Below are 21,979 nucleotides of genomic sequence, written 5' to 3'. Positions count from 1 at the left end.
GACTAAGACTAAGACTAAGACTAAGACTAAGACTAAGACTAAGACTAAGACTAAGACTAAGACTAAGACTAAGACTAAGACTAAGACTAAGACTAAGACTAAGACTAAGACTAAGACTAAGACTAAGACTAAGACTAAGACTAAGACTAAGACTAAGACTAAGACTAAGACTAAGACTAAGACTAAGACTAAGACTAAGACTAAGACTAAGACTAAGACTAAGACTAAGACTAAGACTAAGACTAAGACTAAGACTAAGACTAAGACTAAGACTAAGACTAAGACTAAGACTAAGACTAAGACTAAGACTAAGACTAAGACTAAGACTAAGACTAAGACTAAGACTAAGACTAAGACTAAGACTAAGACTAAGACTAAGACTAAGACTAAGACTAAGACTAAGACTAAGACTAAGACTAAGACTAAGACTAAGACTAAGACTAAGACTAAGACTAAGACTAAGACTAAGACTAAGACTAAGACTAAGACTAAGACTAAGACTAAGACTAAGACTAAGACTAAGACTAAGACTATGGAGTAGACTTATGATTAGACTATTGACTGGACTTAATTATGAGCTTGAAATAGACACTCAGTGCTCATTGAGCACAATTTTCTTTATTTTGTTTTTGTGTACGGTACATAAATACTGAATTTCTATTCTTTTAAAAAGCAATAAAACAGCATGGTATTAATGTCATTATTGTCCCTTTTTATATAAATTTGATTTTCTTTAAAACTGACTGAGCGGTTTTGCCATCCACATCATTTTTGATTATTCTATGAGTTTAGATTAAATTGACATTTGATTTGCCACGCATTTGTGGTGACAAATATACATACATACATTTTATTAAACCAATAATAAATGACAGAATTTGAATCTGAATTAAAATGGAATTTGAATTTTCAGCATAAAGCGTGTGGTAAATCAAAAAAAAAAACAAAATATTTCACAAAGAACATATTGGGGGAGGTGATAATAAAAATGGATATAAATATAGAACTTTTAGTGAACAAGGAGTGAGTGAAAGAGGAGTTAGGTTTTCAAAATATTATATTCAGTTTTATCAAGTTTAAAAAATGTGCAGAGTTATTTTTGACAATAATTTGTCTACCTTGTTTAAATTACAAAATAAATGAACTGAAACGGAACAATGCATAATACAATTCAAACATTCATTATTCAAAGCTCGTTTTATTGAAAAGTAAAATTTTACATGTCATGCTTTATTAAACCGCTTTTATTATTTTTTGTTTTGTTTTCCAAAAAAAAAAGTCACTCAAATACACTCGTAAATTAAACTTCAAAGTTCAGTTGATATTTGAGGCCTCTTATCTTTTGAAATCAAATCTCTTTATGAGTTTGAGTGTCTGTTTCAAAATAGTAAAAGTGAAATGTCAGCAAATTAATGAAGCGTTTTAAGGTTACAAAACATTATAATCGAAAACAGAAAAACAACAGTCAAACCTTTTTCCCTCCTCCAAACAAAATAACGATACAAATACAAAATATTTTTTTTATTATTTTCTCTGTTGTCTTTTAATATATTTGTCATTGTACCTGAATTGTCAGCTCCATAAATCATTAAACAATTTTTTTATAAAATTAATTATTTGCTCAAGAAAAACGCCCCCATCAGTTATTAGAGGCATTTGCTTAAGAGCTGTCTGGCCTTTTTTATCTTTCTGTGGTCATTTAAATAAATAACAAATTGTTTTTATTTCAAATTTCTAGCATTTATTGTAGTTGTCATTGTGAGATGTGACTGACATCTGGTATGACTGACTAAAGCATAAAGTGTAACAAACAGACAAAAAAAAATCAATTAAGCACACACTGTGATTTATAAATAAATCAAACAATCATTTCAATAATTTCCAATCAAAAGCAGTTTGAGAGTTTTGCCAAATACTTGAATTAATAAATTCAAACAGCAGCATCATCATAATCGTCGTCGCTGTCATTATCAACATATTAAACGATAAGTTGAGAGAGGAATGTCGGTCGGGACAGCAAATGTTTGTAATTGATAAATTAATAATTTATGACAGTTTTGTATTTTATTATAAAAGAAATCACTTGACAAAGTTAAAGGAATTTTGCTGACAAGAGAATTAAATCTTTAACATTGAAGGCATCGGTAAAGTTTTAGAGGAGGTGGTTTTAAAGCAGTTTTTAGGTGTGTTACACGGAAACTGAAGCATTTTTTATTAGATATATAATACAAAGGATTAGGCATATTTATGTTTTGACATAAACATCTTTTTAAAAGAAGCTGAAATTTTTATGTCTTGACATTAATGTAAGAAAAAATTTATTTTTATTTAAATTATTGTGTAAAAAAAATAAATAATTTTTATGTTTAAACATTTTTATGTCCTGAAATGTTTATGGCATGACATGAAATGTCATGACATTAAAATTTATTTTTCAAATCTTATAAATGAAAATAATATGCCGGTTAAAAAATCTAAAGTAAAAAAACATTATCTATAAAGCAGACATTTTCATGTTATGAAATTTTTATGTCACGTAGGAAAAATTTAATTTGTATTTAAATTATTGTGTAAAAAAATAAAGTATTTTTATGTTTAAACATTTTTGTGTCCTGAAATATTGATGGCATAACATAAAATGTCATGACATTAAAATTATTTTTCAAATCTTAAAAATAAAAATAAACAGCCGGTTCATAAAAACTAAAATAAAACAAGATTTTCGATAAAGCAGAAATTTGCATGTTATGACATTATTCTTTCCTGACAATTTTTATGTCTTGACATAAACTTAAGAAAAAATTAAATTTTCATTATATTTTAAATAAAGTAAAGTATTTTGACATTCTAACATTTTTATGTGATGACATAAATAAAGTGTTGACATATTTATGTCATGACAGAATTTTTTTTTCTTTTAAAAACTTAAATTTATTGATTTTAATAAATTTTTGCAAGAAAATTTTTATAAAACAATTTTCAAAATGTTTAAGTCAAGACGAATTTATTTGTATATTAAATCTAAAAAAATAAAGTATTTGTATGTTTAAAAATGTTTATGTCCTGAAATAATTATGTCATGACATTAAAACTTATTTCTCAAATCTTAAAAATAAACAGCCGGTTCAGAAGGCTAAAATAAAAAAAAAAACATTAACGAAAAAGTAGTCATTTGCATGATATGACATTAATCTTTCCAGACAATTTTATGTCTTGTCTTAATTTAAGAAAAATTAAATTATAATTTCATTGTATTTATAATAAATTAAATTATTTTGACATTCTGACATTTTTATGTCATGACATAAATAAACTGTTGACATTTTTATGTCATGACAGAATTATTTTTCTCTTTTAAACAATTTTATTTATTGAATTTAATATATTTTAACAAGAAAATGGTTATAAAAGAATTTAAACATTTTTATGTCAAATCTGAATTTGTATTAAATGTTAACATTTTAATGTTACACCAAATTTTTTCTTGCCATATTTTAAATAAACATAAAATGTCATGACATCAAATTTCAAATCTTATAAATAAAAACAAACTTCCGGTTAAAAAAGCTAAAATAAAAAAACATTAACAAGAAAGCAGACATTAGCATGTTATGACATTATTCTTTCCTGACAATTTTTATGTGATGACATAAATAAAGTGTTGACATTTTTATGTCATGGCAGAATTTTTTTTCTTTAAAAATTTTTTTTACAAGAAAATTATTGTAAAATAATTTTAAAAATTTGTATGTCAAGACATAAAAGAATTTTAAACATTTTTATGTCAAGACAGAAATTGTATTGCATATTAATTTTATATAAATAAAATGTTGACATTTTTATGACATTAGAGAATTTTTTTTCTTCTTTTAGAAAAAACAAAATTTACAAGAACATTGTTATAAAAGAATTTTAAACATTTTTATGTCTAGACAGAATTTGTATTAAATGTTAACATTTTAATGCAATGTGAAATTTTTTCTTTTCATATTTTTAATAAAATAAAGTATTTTGACGTTCTAACATGTTTATGTCATGACATAAATAAACTGTTGACATTTTTATGTCATGGCAGAATTTTTTTTCTTTTTTAAAAAATTAAATTTATTGAATTGAATATATTTTAACAAGAAAATTGTTATAAAAGAATTTTAAACATTTTTATGTCAAGACGGAATTTGTTTTAAATGTTAATATTTTAATGTTATGAACATTTTTTTGTTATAATAAAATTGGTTTGATTATAATCATATTTTAAATAATATTGACTTTAAAAAATTTAAAAAAAAAAATGTATAAAATAATTCAAAACATTTATCTGTCAAGACAGAATTTTATTTAAATGTTAACATTTTAATGTTATGTTAAAATTTTATTGATTAAAAGTCTATTTTAAAGTAATTTTTGACTTTAAAAATCATTATATATGAAGCTGACATTTTTATGTCTTGACATTAATTAAAAAAAAAACTGTTGAGTTAAATAGATGATGTTTGCAAGTGACACTTACATCGACACAAAAGAGTTCTAAGGAGGGGGTGGTGGCTAACCTGGAAAATGCATTCCATTCAGCCAAGTGTCTAAACATAACTTTTTCCGTGTTCTTGGAAATTAATAAAAATTGACTTTCTCAAGCCTGAATAATTTGCTAATATCATTGATAAGAAAAATTAAATTTAATTATGTTATTTTCATTATATTTGAAAGAAAATAAAGTACTTTAACTTGCTAAGATATTTATGCCATGACATCAAATGTCAATAAGTGCTGAAATTTTTATGTCAAGACAGACATTTTTTCTTTTAAACAAACAAATTTATTCGAATTTAATAAATTTTTACAAAATTATTGTTATAAAATAATTCTATACATTTTTATATCAAGACAGATTTTTTTCCTAAAATTTTGTCATGACATTTTTTTTAGAAAAATTATTTTAATAAATTTAAACTATTTTTAGGAAATTTTACAGAATTTGGTTAATTTCTATAAACAGACATATTTATGTCATGACATAATTCTTAACATTTTTATGTCATAATAGAAATATTGACTTTTACATATTTTTAATTGCATTTCTTTTAAAATTATTTATCAGATAAAAAAATAATTAAAAAAAATTAATATTTTATGTCCAGACAGGAATTTTTGTTATATTTTTACAAATAAAATTTCAAAAAATTTAATTTTTTTTACTTTAAGCTTAAAAATGTATTTAATAGTTTAAATCTTTATTAAAGGGAGTATAAAATAAGAGGACATATTTATGCTATGACATAAATGTTAATATTTTCATGTCATAACATAATTATTGATTTTTCATATTATGACTTATAATAATTTGTATTTATGGCTAAAACAAAAATGAAATAGGTTGACATTTTATGTCTTGACATATATGTTTACCAATATTTTTAATTTATGTCAAGACAGACATATATTTTAAAATGTAAATTTTCTTAGTTCTAGCTTAAAAATTAGTTTCACAGTTAAATTCTTTATTAAAATGTGTAATAAAATGAGGGGACATTTTTATGTCAGGACAGAACATATAAAAAATTCATGTTAGAACAGGTTATTTTTAATTGAAAGTACAATTTTAACAATTTTTGCCAAAATTTAAGAGAATTTGGTTAATTTGTATAAACCGACATATTTATGTCATGGCATAATTATTAACATTTTTATGTCATAACAGAAATAAGAAATTTTTTTCATGTTATTAATTAAAATTTTTTAAAAAAGATAAAAATTAATAAAAAAAAAGTTAATATTTCATGTCCAGCAAGACATTTTTTCTATTTTTATAAATAAATAGTAGATTTTTTTTCCTATCAGTTAAAAATCAATTTTATAGTTAAACTTTTTATTAAAGATAATCAAAAAAATAAGGGGACATATGTATTTATGTCATGACATAAACATTAACATTTTCATTTCATAACATAATTATTGATTTTTCATGTTGTGACTTATAAACATATTTATTTATGGCTGAAAAAAATTAAAAAATTTTACATTTTATGATGACATATATTTTTTATTTATGTCAAGACAGACATTTATTTTTATGCAGAAAAAATTCATTGAATGCAAATTTTCTTAGTTATCGCTTAAAAATTTGTTTCATAGTTAAAATCTTTATTAAAATTTGTAATAAAATGAAGGGACATTTTTATATCACGACAGAACATATAAAAAAATTCATGTTAGAACAGGTTATTTTTAATTGTAAATAGAATTCTAAATAATTTTTACAAACATTTCAGAGAATTTGTTTAATTTGTATAACCCGACATATTTATGTCATGGCATAATTATTTACATTTTTATGTCATAACAAAAATATTGATTTTTCATGTTATTAATTAATAAAAAAAAAGAAGTTGATATTTTATGTCCAGCCAGAATTTTTTTTTTATTTTTATAAATAAATACGAAAAATTAATTTTATTGTTAAAGTTCTTATCGAAGGTAGTAAAAAAATAAGGGGACATATTTATGTTATGACATATATGTAAATATTTGTATGTCATACCATATTTGTTGATGTTAATGTTATGATTATAAAAAAATTTTATGTCTTGACATAAATTTCCACAAAAAAATTTAACTTCTGTTATGACAGATATATTTCCAGTAAAAAGTAATTTGTATTTTTTATAGTTAAACTTTTTATTAAAGGTAGTAAAAAAAATAAGGAGACATATTTATGTCATGACATATATGTTAATATTTGTATGTCATAACATTACAATACATATTAAGATTTACAATTTTATAAAAAGAAATCATCGCCTAAAATAATGAAGTAATTTTATGTCTTGACATAAAGTTCCACAAAAAAAATTACCTTCTGTTATGACATATATTTCCAGTAAAAACTAATTTGTATTTTTTATAGTTAAACTTTTTATTAAAGGTAGTAAAAAAAAATAAGGGACATTTTTATGTCATGACATACATATATGTAAATATTTGAATGCCAGAAATTTTTTTTATTTTTGTAAATAAATAGCAAATTTTGTTTCCTTTCAGTTAAAAATCAAGTTTATTGTTAATATTCTTATTAAAGGTAGTAAAAAATAAGGGGACATATTTATGTCATGGCATATATGTTAATATTTTGTATGTCATACCATATTTGTTGACATATTAATGTTATGATTTAAAATTTTTTAAAAAGAAATTATGGCTTAAAATAATAAAAAAAAATTTATGTCTTGACATAAATTTACACAAAAAAATTTAACTTCTGTTATGACAGATATATTTCCAGTAAAAACTAATTTGTATTTTTTATAGTTAAACTTTTTATTAATGGGAGTAAAAAATAATGGGACATATTTATGTCATGACTTATATGTTGATATTGGTATGTCATAACATATATATTGACAAATTCATATTAAGATTTACAATTTTATAAAAAGAAATCATCGCCTAAAATAATGAAGTAATTTTATGTCTTGACATAAATTTCCACAAAAAAATTTAACTTCTGTTATGACAGATATATTTCCAGTAAAAACTAATTTGTACTTTTTATTAATGGGAGTAAAAAATAAGGGGACATATTTATGTTATGACATACATATATGTAAATATTTGTATGCCAGACATTTTTTTATTTTTGTAAATAAATAGCAAATTTTGTTTCCTTTCAGTTAAAAATCAATTTTATTGTTAATATTCTTATTAAAGGTAGTAAAAAATATGGGGACATATTTATGTCATGGCATATATGTTAATATTTTGTATGTCATACCATATTTGTTGACATATTAATGTTATGATTTAAAATTTTTTTAAAAAGAAATTATCGCTTCAAATAATAAAAAAAAATTATGTCTTGACATAAATTTCCACAAAAAAATTTAACTTCTGTTATGACAGATATATTTCCAGTATAATTTGTATTTTTTATAGTTAAACTTTTTATTAAAGGTAGTAAAAAAAATAAGGAGGCATATTTATGTCATGACATTTATGTTAATATTTGTATGTCATAACATATATATTGACAAATTCATATTAAGATTTACAATTTTATAAATAGAAATCATCGCCTAAAATAATGAAGTAATTTTATGTCTTGACATAAAGTTCCACAAAAAAATTTACCTTCTGTTATGACAGATATATTTCCAGTAAAAAGTAATTTGTATTTTTTATAGTTAAACTTTTTATTTAAGGTAGTAAAAAAAATAAGGAGACATATTTATGTCATGACATATATGTCATAACATATGTATATATTGACAAATTCATATTATGATTTAAAATTTCTTAAAAAGAAATTATCGCTTAAAATAATAAAAAAAATTTATGTCTTGACATAAATTTCCACAAAAAAATTTAACTTCTGTTATGACAGATATATTTCCAGTAAAAACCAATTTGTATTTTTTATAGTTAAACTTTTTATTAAAGGTAGTAAAAAAAAATAAGGAGACATATTTATGTCATGACATATATGTCATAACATATATATTGACAAATTCCTATTATGATTTACAATTTTTTAAAAAGAAATTATCGCTTAAAATAATAAAGTAATTTTATGTCTTGGCATAAAGTTCCACAAAAAAATGTTACTTCTGTTAAGACAGATATATTCCCAGTAGAAACTAATTTGTAATTTTTATAGTTAAACTTTTTATTAATGGGAGAAAAAATAAGGGGACATATTTATGTCATGAAATATATGTTTATGTCTTGACATAAATTTCCACAAAAAAAATTAAACTTCTGTTAAGACAGATATATTTCCAGTAAAATCTAATTTGTATTAAATTTAGCTATTTTTTAAATAATTTTTAATAGAACGAACATTTTTATGTCTTAACATAAATATTAAATTTAATCCCTTGATGTCTTTATACATAATTTTCTTAAAAACTCTTAATAATTTTAGATTTAAGTACATACTTACTAAAATCCTTGCTTTATTTTAAGACATTTTTGTCTATCATCAAAATCTTTATTAAATATATTTATAGTTTTGTTAGTAGACAAAACGTCCCAAAAATCTTTGATAATATTATTTCCCCCAATATGTCGCATTAAAAGCTAATAAAGAGACCAAAAAAACTTTAAATAAAATAAAACTGTAACCATCTACTTGTCTACATAAAAAAACAATTTGTGGCTTTGTCTGGCCGTAAAAAGAACGTTTTTTTTTTGTTTAACCCGTAGTAGTCTTTAGAAAAAGTTCAACAAGAATAATAAAATAGAAAAAAGTTAAGAGATATTTTTTTATAGTTAAAAAAGCAGTAAGTCAGGCAGACCGATAAAACCAAGTAAACTTTGCACAATGGGGAAAATGAAAACAAAAATTAAAATTTGAAATAATGCTTATAAAGTTCCAAGATTTATGGAAACTGTAATGTAGTTAGTGATTTTGAAATTCTAAATTGTATCTCTCTTTTCTATCCCGGTGTGCTGTAAAATATCAACTCCTTCATGCTAGTAGAAAACAGGCCTTAAATTGTCTTGAAAATATTTAAAAAAAAAACTCACTTGTCGCAACATTTGCACGTGACTTGCTAACAGGCATAAAGTTATGACAAAATGGCTTAAAGAAAAAGTAAAATAAAAAACAACACAAAACAAAAAGTGCCACCACACTCGAACAGCTACCAACAAGGACAATGGATTTACAAGTTTAAGATTTTGTAGAATGTGTTGCATGTCTTCTCTATTCTTCTGCACTGGGTGTTCATGTCGTGAGTGTAATGAACGTAGAAATCAGCAAAAAAAAAAAGAATTTTTGTTGAAAATTGTTTTCAATCTTTTTTCATTCATTCATGTATTTTTTGTTCAAGCAGCTCTGTTGCTCCTGCTGCAACATGTTCAATTGTTGCAAGCTTGCATAGTGGAAATTTGTGGCCATGTGGTATGTGGTGGTTTTATAGCCACAATATGTTTGAATTTTGAGTTAGTGGTTGAGAGCACGAAGGAGATATGTTTGTATGTTTGCAGAGAAGTGTATGAGTGAGCGGATAAAACCACAGGGATTTATTTTATATTAAATTGTGTTTTATGCCAAAGTCGTTAATACTTAAAAAGGGAAATTGTATGATAAATGGATTAAGAGAGTTTAAGGAAGGAAAGCAGAGAGCAAGAAGTTTGTAATAAACTAATGAACTTTAAATTTATGCAGTTAAGTTGCACAAAAAATACATGATATTGCACATAATGAGGAAATTTTTTAATTGAAATATTTTGATATTTTCTTAAGACATAAATATAGCCAGAGCAGGAATATGCAAAATAATAAAGAAACAAAAATAAAACTAAAAATACATATTTACTTACATGATATTTTTATGTCATGACATAAAAGTCCAATATTTTCATTTTGGAAATACATAAATTTGACAATTTTTTAAAATGATTTGTTTAAAATTTTTTAATTGAATTTTATGTCATGACTTGACATTATTATGTCTTGACATTATTATGTCAGACCATAAATTATGTTATGACATAAATTTACGCCTATTATTTGTTTTAACAATAAAAAAGCATGCTAGAAAATAAGTTTTATTTGAAATTTTGTAAATTAATTTTATGTCATGACATAAAAATGTCAAAACATATTTATGTTATGACAGACTTTTTTCTATTTAAATTGTTATTTTGAAATTTTTTTACAATAATTAATTTTATGTCAAGACATAAAAATGTCATGACATATATATGTTAGCATGCTAGAAAATAAGTTTTATTTGAAATTTTGTAAATTAATTTTATGTCATGACATAAAAATGGCAAAACATTTTTATGTTATGACATACTTTTTTCTATTTAAATTGTTATTTTGAAATTTTTTTACAATAATTAATTTTATGTCAAGACATAAAAATGTCATAACATATATATGTTAGGTGTTATGATATATGTTCGCCAATTATTTGTTTTAAGGACATTTTTAAAGAAATAAAAAAAGTTGGTATATTGTTTGTTTTCTTTGAAATTTTTTAAATTAATTTTATGTCTAGACATAAAAATGGCGTTTTCGCCTATTATTTGTTTTAGGAAAATTGTTATTGGAATAATAAAGCTAGAATTCGTATGTCATGATAGGAAATTAATTTTCATTTATCTTTTGTAAATTAATTTTATGTCATGACATAAAAATGGCAAAACATTTTTATGTTATGTCTAGACATAAAAATGGCGTTTTAGCCTATTATTTGTTTTAAGAAAATTGGAATAATAAAGCTAGAATTCGTATGTCATGATAGGAAATTAATTTTCATTTATCTTTTGTAAATTAATTTTATGTCAAGATATAAAAATGTCAAAACATTTTTATTTTATGACATACTTTTTTATATAAATTGTTATTTTGAAATTTTTTTACAATAATTAATTTTATGTCAAGACATGAAAATGTCATAACATATATATGTTAGACAATAAATTACGTTATGATATTCATGTTCGCCAATTATTTGTTTTAAGGAAATTTTTAAAGAAATAAAAAAGTTGGTATTTTCTTTGAAATTTTTTTGTTTTCTTTGAAATTTTGTAAATTAATTTTATGTCTAGACATAAAAATGGCTTAACATTATTATGTTAGACCAAAAATTATGTTATGACATATTTTGGTTTTATTTAAATTGTTATTTTAAGTTTTTTTTACAATGTTTTAATGAAATAAAAAAGCATGCTAGAAAATGTGTTTTCTTTATAATTTTGCAAATTAATTTATGTGAAAACATAAAAATGGCTTAACATTATTATGTTATGACATAATGTTTTTTTTTTATTTAAATTCTTATTTTGAAATTTTTTTACAATAATTAATTTTATGTCAAGCCATAAATATGTTAGACAAAAAATTATGTTATGATATACATTTACGCCTATTATTTGTTTTAAGGAAATAAAAAAAGCATGATAGAAAATGTGTTTTCTTTGAAATTTTGTAAATTAATTTTATGTCAAAACATATAAATGGCTTAACATTCTTATGTTAGACCATAAATTATATTATGACTAATGTTATTTTTTTTTTTAATTAAATTGTTATTTTGAAATTTTTTCTTATAATAATTAATTTTAAAAAATCTCATAAGAAACATATGTACAATTATCTTTGGTTATGTTATTCATTTTCGCCTATTAGGAAAATTGCTATTGGAATAATAAAGCTAGTATTCGTATGCCATTATAGGAAATTAATTTTCATTAAAATTTTGTAAATTAATTTTACAAATGGCAAAAAAATGGCAAAACATTTTTATGTTAAACCACAAATTATTATGATATTATGACATCATTTTTTTTATTTAAATTTATATTTTTAAATTTTTTTTTACAATAATTAATTTTATGTCAAGACATAAAAATGTTACGACATATATATGTTATGCCATAAATTATGTTATGATATACATTTACGTCCATTATTTGGTTTAAGAAAATTGTTAAAGAAATAAAAAAAACTAGTATTCTTATTTATTTCCTTTGAAATAATGTAAATTAATTTTATGTCATGACATAACAATGGCTTAACATTATTATGTTAGAACATAAATTGTGTTGTGACATAATGTTTTTTTAAATTTATATTGTTATTTTAATTTTTTTTACAATAATTAATTTTATGTCAAGACATAAAAATGTCATAACATACATATATTAGACAATAAACTATGTCATGGTATACATTTTCGCCTATTATTTGTTTTAAAGTAATTTGTAAAGAAATAAAAAAGCTGGCATTCTTATGTCGTGATAGAAAATTAGTTTTCTTTGAAATTTTGTAAATTAATTTTATGTCAAGACATAAAAATGGCTTAACATTTTTATGTTAGACCATAAATTATGTTATGACATAATACTTTATTTTGACATTTTATTTCATGACAAACATTTTATGTCAAGTTTTAAGAAAAGAAATACAAATTTTGTCTTGATATTTTTATGTTATAGCAAAACTTAACATTTTTTATGTTATGCCATAAATTAAAATTTTATCAGAAAAACAAATTTTTCTAAAATAATAACAATGACAATTTTTAGTTTTCAGACTATTTTATGTCAAGACATAAATTTAATATTTTTATAAAAATATATTTTTTATGTTCCTGAGAAGAAACAGATATTTTAGCTTGTAATTATTTTGCCATGATAGGAAATTAATTTTCATTAAAATTTTTCAAGACATAAAAATGTCACAACATATGTATGTTAGGCCATAAATTAGTTGTGATATACATTTACGTCCATTATTTGGTTTAAGAAAATTGTTAAAGAAATAAAAAAGCTAGTATTCTTATTTATTTCCTTTGAAATAATGGAAATCAATTTTATGTCAAGACATAACAATGGCTTAACATTATTATGTTAGAACATAAATTGTGTTGTGACATAATGTTTTTTAAATTTATATTGTTATTTTAATTTTTTTTTTTTAATAATTAATTTTATGTCAAGACATAAAAATGTCATAACATACATCTATTAGACAATAAATTATGTTATGATATATATTTTCGCCTATTATTTGTTTTAAGGAAATTGTTAAATATTTTTATTATGGAATTCTTCTGTCGTGTTAGCAAAATCGGTTTCTTTGAAATTTTGTAAATTAATTTTATGTCAAGACATAAAAATGGCATAACATTTTTATGTTAGATTTATGTTATGACATAATTTTTTTTTTTGAAACTTTATGTCATGACGAACATTTTTAATAACCGACCATTTTATGTCAAGATTTAAGAAAAAAAAAACACAAATTTTGTTGACATTTTTATGTTATAACAGAATTTAATACTTTTTATGAAAAACTAATGTTCCTATATTTAAAAAAAAAACTAATAATAGTCATTTTTAGGGTGGACGTTTTTATGTCAAGACAAAAATGTTTAATTTTCAGACTATTTTATGTCAAGACATAAATTAAATATAAAAGCTAACATTTTCTTAAATTTTTAATTTTTCTTTTTCTTTCTTAAAATTAACACAATTTTTAGCTTGACTGACAAACATTTTTAATTATCAGACTATTTTATGTCAAAATTTTAGTAGCAAATACATATTTTAAAGGTTTTAGAAAAGAAATTAAAATTACGGTTTGACATTTTTATGTTATAACAAATATTATTATGTCATGACATTTTTATGTCATGCCATAAATTTTAATAAAAATATATATTTTTTAGGTTCTAAAAAATTAAATATTTTTTCTGTTGATATTTTTGTATCATGAAAAAAAATTAATTTAAAAACATTTTTATGTCACTACATAAATAAAAATTTTAGTAGAAAATATTTATGTCATGCCATAACTTTTAATTTTAAAAAATTATATATTTTTCAGGCTATTAAAAAAAACACAGCAATATGTTTTTCATGTTTTTTTAAAGAAAACATATTTTCAGGCTTGACATTTTTATGTTATGACAAAATTTGTTTAATGACCTGGTTTTTATGCTGTTTTACATAAAAACCAGGGTGACATTTCTATGTTATGACAACATAATTTTAATGACCTGCTATTTTTATGTAAAACCTTACTTAAAATTTTATTAGCAAATCATATTTTTGTTTTAAGATTGTCATTTTTAGGATTGACATTTTTATGTTATGACAATATTTAATTTTATACATTTTTATATCACGACAAAAAGTATTACTTATTTAATTTTTTAAAACTTTAAACAAGTTTGTTTTTTAAACGGGCTTAATTCTAAGATTGTTCATAATTTTAAATAAATTAAGTATTATGTCTGACATTTTTATGTCATGACAAAAATTTTAATTTAAGAGACATTTTTATGTCATGACAAAAATTAAATTTTTGTAAAAAATATGTTTTTCATAATTTTAAATATATTAAGTATTATGTCTGACATTTTTATGTCATGACAAAAATTTTAATTTATGTGACATTTTTATGTCATGACAAAAATAATTTTTTTTTGTCAAATTTGTATAAAATAACGCATTTATTTTATGTTTTCAGTAATAGAAATAAAATCTTGAATAGACCTTGTCATGTCTAGCATATTTTGAAATATTATGTTGGTTTTCTATGCTTTAATTTAAAGCATTTTCTTTAAGAACCTTATAAATAATCTTTGTATTTATTGATTTTTTTTATATTTAAACATTTATATATTTTATTTACTTACAGCTAAAGTTGTCTTTCTTCGTTTAAACTTCCGTGCCAAGAAAGGGATTAAATGATAAAAAAGGATTTCCTACTTAAGACAGCAATAACCAGCTCATAAAGCAGAAATTTTAACTAAAAGGTATTTAAAGTAATATTATTTTTTATTTAAACTAAGGGCTGTGTAAACAAGCATTAAGTATATTTTGTTTAAACCTTGGCAAGAAGGGATTTACCCACAAATATTTTAAGTAAACTTCAATATTCTTATATAGCTGTGCGAAATTTCTATTTCTATTTGTTTAATTTGATTTAAAAATCCTTTAAAACCCCCAAAATACTTCAACAAACTCTTCTAAATTCCTAAATACAACTTTAATTAACAACTCCATGTCCATTATTTTATTTCTCTTTCATTTCTGTCATTATCACAATTTGTTAAATACTCTAACACACACTCTCCCTAACAACCAAAGTAAATTACAAAACAAACAAATAACAACAACAGCAAAAAAAAACTGCACAGTTAAAGTGTTAATTGAGTTTAATGTTGATTGGTTCTTGTGTTAAGCTCTCACTCTCTGTCTAAGTCTCTTCCTGCAACACTCATTTAAAGAGTTTTTAATTTAAATCTTGAAAAGCACAATAAATACTAGAAAAAAAGTTTCCAAATAAAATGGACCAACAGCAGCAAGAAAAACAACAAATTATAGAATGAAAAAAAAAAAACTAAACAGAATGAAAATATGTAGTGACAATAGTTGCATGAGTTTAGGGTAGAGAGGACGAGGGAGGAAGAGTTAGAGCCAGGGTATAAGTATGAGTAAGTTGCTCTTTAAACACTTGCAAAATAATGAATATAAAGAGTTCATTATGTTTTCATTATGTTGCTAATCCGATTTGAAGCTAAAGAAACAAAAAAAGTAAAACTAAAACAAATTGTTGGAAATGCAAATACAGTGGTTTAGAATAAGTAAAGAAATATATGACAAAATAAAAGAATCTAGGAAAAATAATTAAATAATTTTAGAACTAGAAGAGTTCTTAGTCACATACATTTGAATTTTTTAAAATCGGAGCTAAATTAAGAAAATTATGGTTGAAAAACTAAAACAACTCATAATTAATATTAATCATACGTCACCCTATACTTTTCCTATGAAATATTACAAAATTCCTCATTAATCCAGAATTTGTGAATTGAAATGCACAGTTATTTTATGGTTTAAGGGTAGAGCACTTAAACAAGTAAACAAAAACTTCAAAAATTAAAGCAAATATCGTTAAAAGTTAAAAAAAATAAGAGACACAAATTAAATTTTCCAAAAAAAATTTTACATTTTTTGTTTCTATTCAAATTAATATTTAAAAATTAGCATACAGTAGCAATCACTCATGTTAAACAATACATTTGCTTAATAAAATGTTGAAAAATATTTTCAGAAAAAAAAATTCCTAAAATATTTTTAATTTTAAGGCGGCTTATGATATTTAAGTGTTTGTAATGGAACAATTTATTGACAAAGCTTTAAAACTAGAAGTGTTGTTTATCATTTACATTCAAAATGTTTAAAATTGTTACAGAAATAGGGAAGTTATGGCTAAAAATGTAAAACAAGTCATAATTAATATTAATTATACGTCACCCTATACTTTTCTTAGAAAATAGTAAAAAATTCCCCTTTAATTCAGATTTTGTGAATTAAAATGCACAGTTTTTTATGGTTTAAGGGAAATGCACTTAAATAATTAAATAAAAACTTAAAAAATTAAATCAAAAATCGCAAAATAAAAGTTAAAAAAAAATAAGAGATACAAATTAAATTTTCCAAAAAAAATTTAACATTTTTTGTTTCTATTCATATGAATATTTAAAAATTAGCATACAGTAGCAAATCACTCATGTTAAGCAATACATTTGCTTAATAAAATGTTGAAAAATATTTTCAGCAAAAAAAAATTTAAAAATATTTTTAAATTTTCAGCCGGCTTATGATATTTATGTGTTTGTAATGGAACAATTTAATCAAATAGCTTGAAAACTACAAGTGTTCTTTATCATTTACTTTTAAAATGTTTAAAATTGTTACAGAAATAGGGAAGTTATGGCTAAAAATGTAAAACAAGTCATAATTAATATTAATCATACGTCACCCTATACTTTTCTTAGAAAATACTACAAAATTCCACATTAATCCAGAATTTGCGAATTGAAGTGCAAAGTTATTTAATGTTTCAAGGAAAAGCACTTAAATAATTAAATAAAAACTTCAAAAATTAAAGTAAATATCGTTAAAAGTTAAAAAATAAGAGACACAAATTTAATTTTCACAAAACAAATTTAAAATTGTTTGTTTCTATTCAAATGAATATTTACAAATTAGCATACAGTAGCATTCACTCATGTTAAGCAATACATTTGCTTAATAAAATGTTAAAAAATATTTTCAGCAAAAAGAAATTTAAAAATATTTTTAAATTTAAGGCAGCTTATGAGGTTTAAGTGTTTGTAATAGAACAATTTATTGACAAAGCTTTAAATCAAGAAGTGTTCTTTATCACTAACATTAAAAATGTTTAAAATTGTTACTGAAATAGGGAAGTTATGGCTACAAATGTAAAACAAGTCATAATTAATATTAACCAAAATACTTAGGGCATCATGTAAGAGTTAAATAAATGTAGAGAAACTTTTTGATCAAATATCTCAAAAACCGGCAAAGTTCTCTGTCATCTACAATTAAAATTTATAAAATCGTTGCTAAAATACCAAAGTTATGGCTAAAAATATAAAATAAGTCATAATTAATATTAATCATACGTCATGTTGGACATTTTTTTAAATATGCTTAATTTAAGTTTAAATAAAGAAATTTTGTAATCTTAATTACAATAAAAGTCGAAACAACAAAACTGTTAAAAAATTCAAAAAAACTTTCAGAAAAAATACGAGGTTCGTTTTATAATTTTTGGTACAAAAAAAATATGAGAAAAACATTAATTTTCTACATAAATACCACAATACTGGCTTAAAAATATTTATTTCAATAAAGATATTATATGAAACTGTATAAAGAAATATTCTCAAATAAAAATTTAAAAAAAAATGGAGTTTAAAACAACATTAGAGAAAACTGTTAAGATCTTAGACTTCCATGATTTAAGTGATTTAAAACTGCAAGTGTTAAGCATAAATTTCATTTGAAATTTGAAATATTTTTTACATAAAAAACACAATTATGGCTAAAAATGTAAATTATGCCATAATTAATATTAATCATACGTTAAGGTGTACATTTATTCAAATTAAGCTTATTTCTAGGTAAATTGAAGCTTTTTTAACATTCTAAAAGCAGCTCATATTAGAATTCAAGACATTTTATAACTGAATGCTTTTCATTAGTTTATATTTAATAATATGGATTAACTGTCCTCGATTTTCTAAAAAAAAAAATAATTTTTAATTTTTATAAATTTTCATTTATCGCCTTAAATTACAAACAAATAACATTCAATTGAATTTGAAACAATTTTTAATAAAATTGAAAAAAAATAATAATTTTTTTTTTTTAAATTTCATATTTTTATAAAAACTTTTAGAATTTTTAACAAATTTTAAATGTAATATAAAATTACTAATTAAAATAAGTCCTTAAAAATAAAAAAATCTTGCAGAAAACATAATATTTTGAAATTTTTATGAAATGTGTATACTGTGACGTATGATTAATATTAATTATGACTAAATTCACTTAAACCCATATAACTTTACTATTTCTTAAATGATTTCAATTAAACAAGGTTTTTTATAAAGAAAACAGTTTAACATACTTAATAAAGCTATAATTCAGATATAATGAAAACACCAAATAACAAAAATTTTAATTCAATTATAATTTTTTTATTTAATTGTTAAGAATTTTTAAATTTCTGTGTCAAATTTAATTTCATTTAAAACTCTTTTTATTCTTTACTTAACTACTGTGTCTTCTTTGTTTTCTCTGCCATTTTTTTTATCACCTTTATTCAATACTATCATGTTTAACTTGAACATTACAGTCATTCAATAATGTTATTTAAGCATTAATTCTCTAGAATAATGATTGTTCGAAATGAATGTAAAACAAATTAAATAAAAAAGAACAAAGATAAAATTAAAGCTAGCAAAATGAACACTACAAAAGAGAATAAAATTAATTTTATCACACTTTTAACAGAGAAACACACACTGAATGCAAATTTTAAACAATAAATGTCATATGTATAAGAATAAATCCTGCCATTCTTTTCCATATAACTGATGAGAGTATGCAGGAAAACATTATTGCTTTAAATACCCACAATATAGTTAAAAACAAAAGAATACTTATAATTTAATGTGAGCAAAGTGTTAAGGAAATTTGTTACGAAATTATCATACACTAGTTGACAAAAAGGGGAGAAAATTTCACAAAAATACTGCTGAAACGTGCAAATAATGTGGTTGAGTACATTCAAACACCCCTATTATTTTAGCATAAACATACAGACACACATTTTCATATGCTTTTCCAGGGTATTTGCATAGAAAATTATACAGTAGGTGTTAGAAAATAGAAATGTTTGGAAATATTTATATTTTAATTAAAGGAATTAAACATATATTCTGGAAATTAAAAAAAAAATATAAATTTTTAAAACACATCTTAAATTTTTAATAATTTGTATATTTATTAAGTTTCAAAATAAAAATTAAAAAAATATTTTTCCACTTAGGTCATCATTTAAGAGTTAAATAAAAGTAGTGAAACAATTTGATCATATAAGTTAAAAACTGGAAAAGTTCTCTGTCATTTACAATTAAAATTATTAAAATCGTTTAAAAAATACCAATGTTATGGCTAGAACTGTAAAAATAGTCATAATTAATATTAATCATACGTCATGTTTGACATTTTTTTAAATATGCTTAATTTAAGCTTAAATAAACTAAATTTGTTATTTTAACTGTAAGTGAATTCAAGGCAATAGAACTGTAAACAAATTTCAGAAAAAATACGAGGCCCGTTTCATAATTTTGGGTACAAAAAAAAAATTATTTTATATTTAATTGAAAATTTCTATAATTCTATAGAAAAATGTTTAAAGAGAAAATAAAATATTTCTAAGGCTAGCCTAATAATTTGTATATTAAGTATAGGGTAACGTATGATTAATATTAATTATAACTTGATTTACTAAATTCATTATAATTTCTGTAATTTTCAAAGGATTTTAATGATTTAAACGCATTTGCTTTAAAAACAGTTCCATACGTTTATAAAATACAAAATTTCTAAGTCCATCTGCTATCTAACAAAAAAAATTGTTTTTTGAAATTTAAAATTATGATATTTTTTTCATAGTTATTTCCACAAAAATTTGTTTATGAATTCAAAATTTCAAAATTTTTATATTAAAAGAGGCATATTTTCTATAGAAAATACAATATTTCCAAGCCTAGCCTAATAATTTGTATATAAAGTATACCGGTGACGTATGATTAATATTAATTATGACTTGATTTACTAAATTCATTATAATTTCTGTAATTTTCAAATGATTTTAATGATTTAAACGCATTTGCTTTAAAAACAGTTCAATACGTTTATAAATGACAAAATTTCTGAGCGCATCTGCTATCTAACAAAAAAATTGTTTTTTGAAATTGAAAATTATGATATTTTTTTGATAGTTATTTCCACAAAAATTTGTTTATGAATTCAAAGTTTCGCTATTTTAATATTAAAAGAGTCATATTTTCTATAGAAAATACAATATTTCCAAGACTAGCCTAATAATTTGTATATAAAGTATACCGGTGACGTATGATTAATATTAATTATGACTTGATTTACTAAATTCATTATAATTTCTGTAATTTTCAAAGGATTTTAATGATTTAAACGCATTTGCTTTAAAAACAGTTCAATACGTTTATAAATGACAAAATTTCTGAGCGCATCTGCTATCTAACAAAAAAATTGTTTTTTGAAATTGAAAATTATGATAGTTTTTTGATAGTTATTTCCACAAAAATTTGTTTATGAATTCAAAGTTTCGCTATTTTAATATTAAAAGAGTCATATTTTCTATAGAAAATACAATATTTCCAAGACTAGCCTAATAATTTGTATATAAAGTATACCGGTGACGTATGATTAATATTAATTATGACTTGATTTACTAAATTCATTATAATTTCTGTAATTTTCAAAGGATTTTAATGATTTAAACGTAGTTGCTTCAAAAACAGTTCAGTTTTTTAATAAAAAACTAGATTTCTAAGCCTAGCTAAAATTGTAAAACATTTTTTGGAAAAAATTAAAAAAAAAATTTGAGCAAGTAAATTAAAAACTTGAAAAGTTCTCTGTCTTTTACCAGTAAAATTTTTAAAATCGTTTAAAAAATACCAAAGTTATGGCTAAAAATATAAAATTAGTCATAATTAATATTAATCATACGTCATGTTAGACATTTTTTTAGATATGCTTAATTTAAGCTTAAACATAGAATTTTTGTAATTTTAACCATAATTAAGGTCAAAGCAACACAACTGTTAACAAATTTAAAAAACTTTCAGAAAAAATACGAGGCTCGTTTCATAATTTTGGTTAACAAAAAAAATAATTAAGCGAAAAACAGTAATATTTTACATAAATGTAATATTCTGGCCAAAAAAAAAATTATTTTAATATACAAATTTTAAGAATAATAGGCAAATTTTCAATATTTGTAAGCCTAGCTAAAAATCAAAATTTTTATATTTCTATAGAAATGTGTTTAGACAGTCATATGATTAATAATAATTATGAATTCAAGTACTAA

The 21,979-nt window shown here is 22.0% G+C and overlaps 1 protein-coding gene across 1 annotated transcript in view; it reads left to right on the top strand.

Moving 5' to 3' along the window:
• The window catches only part of LOC135950209 (leucine-rich repeat-containing protein 15), a 195,332-nt gene that overhangs the window by 87,669 nt on the left and 85,684 nt on the right, over nucleotides 1-21,979 (top strand). The window contains exon 2 of the mRNA XM_065499776.1: nucleotides 15,158-15,275. The gene's annotated coding sequence lies outside the window, so the exon portion shown is untranslated. The remainder of the gene's footprint in view (nucleotides 1-15,157; nucleotides 15,276-21,979) is intronic.

Source organism: Calliphora vicina, chromosome 1, assembly GCF_958450345.1.
Source record: "Calliphora vicina chromosome 1, idCalVici1.1, whole genome shotgun sequence".
In the NCBI taxonomy this organism is placed as follows: Eukaryota; Metazoa; Arthropoda; class Insecta; order Diptera; family Calliphoridae; genus Calliphora; species Calliphora vicina.
Note: the sequence above shows the minus strand (reverse complement) of the source record. Positions and strands in the feature narration are given on the sequence as shown.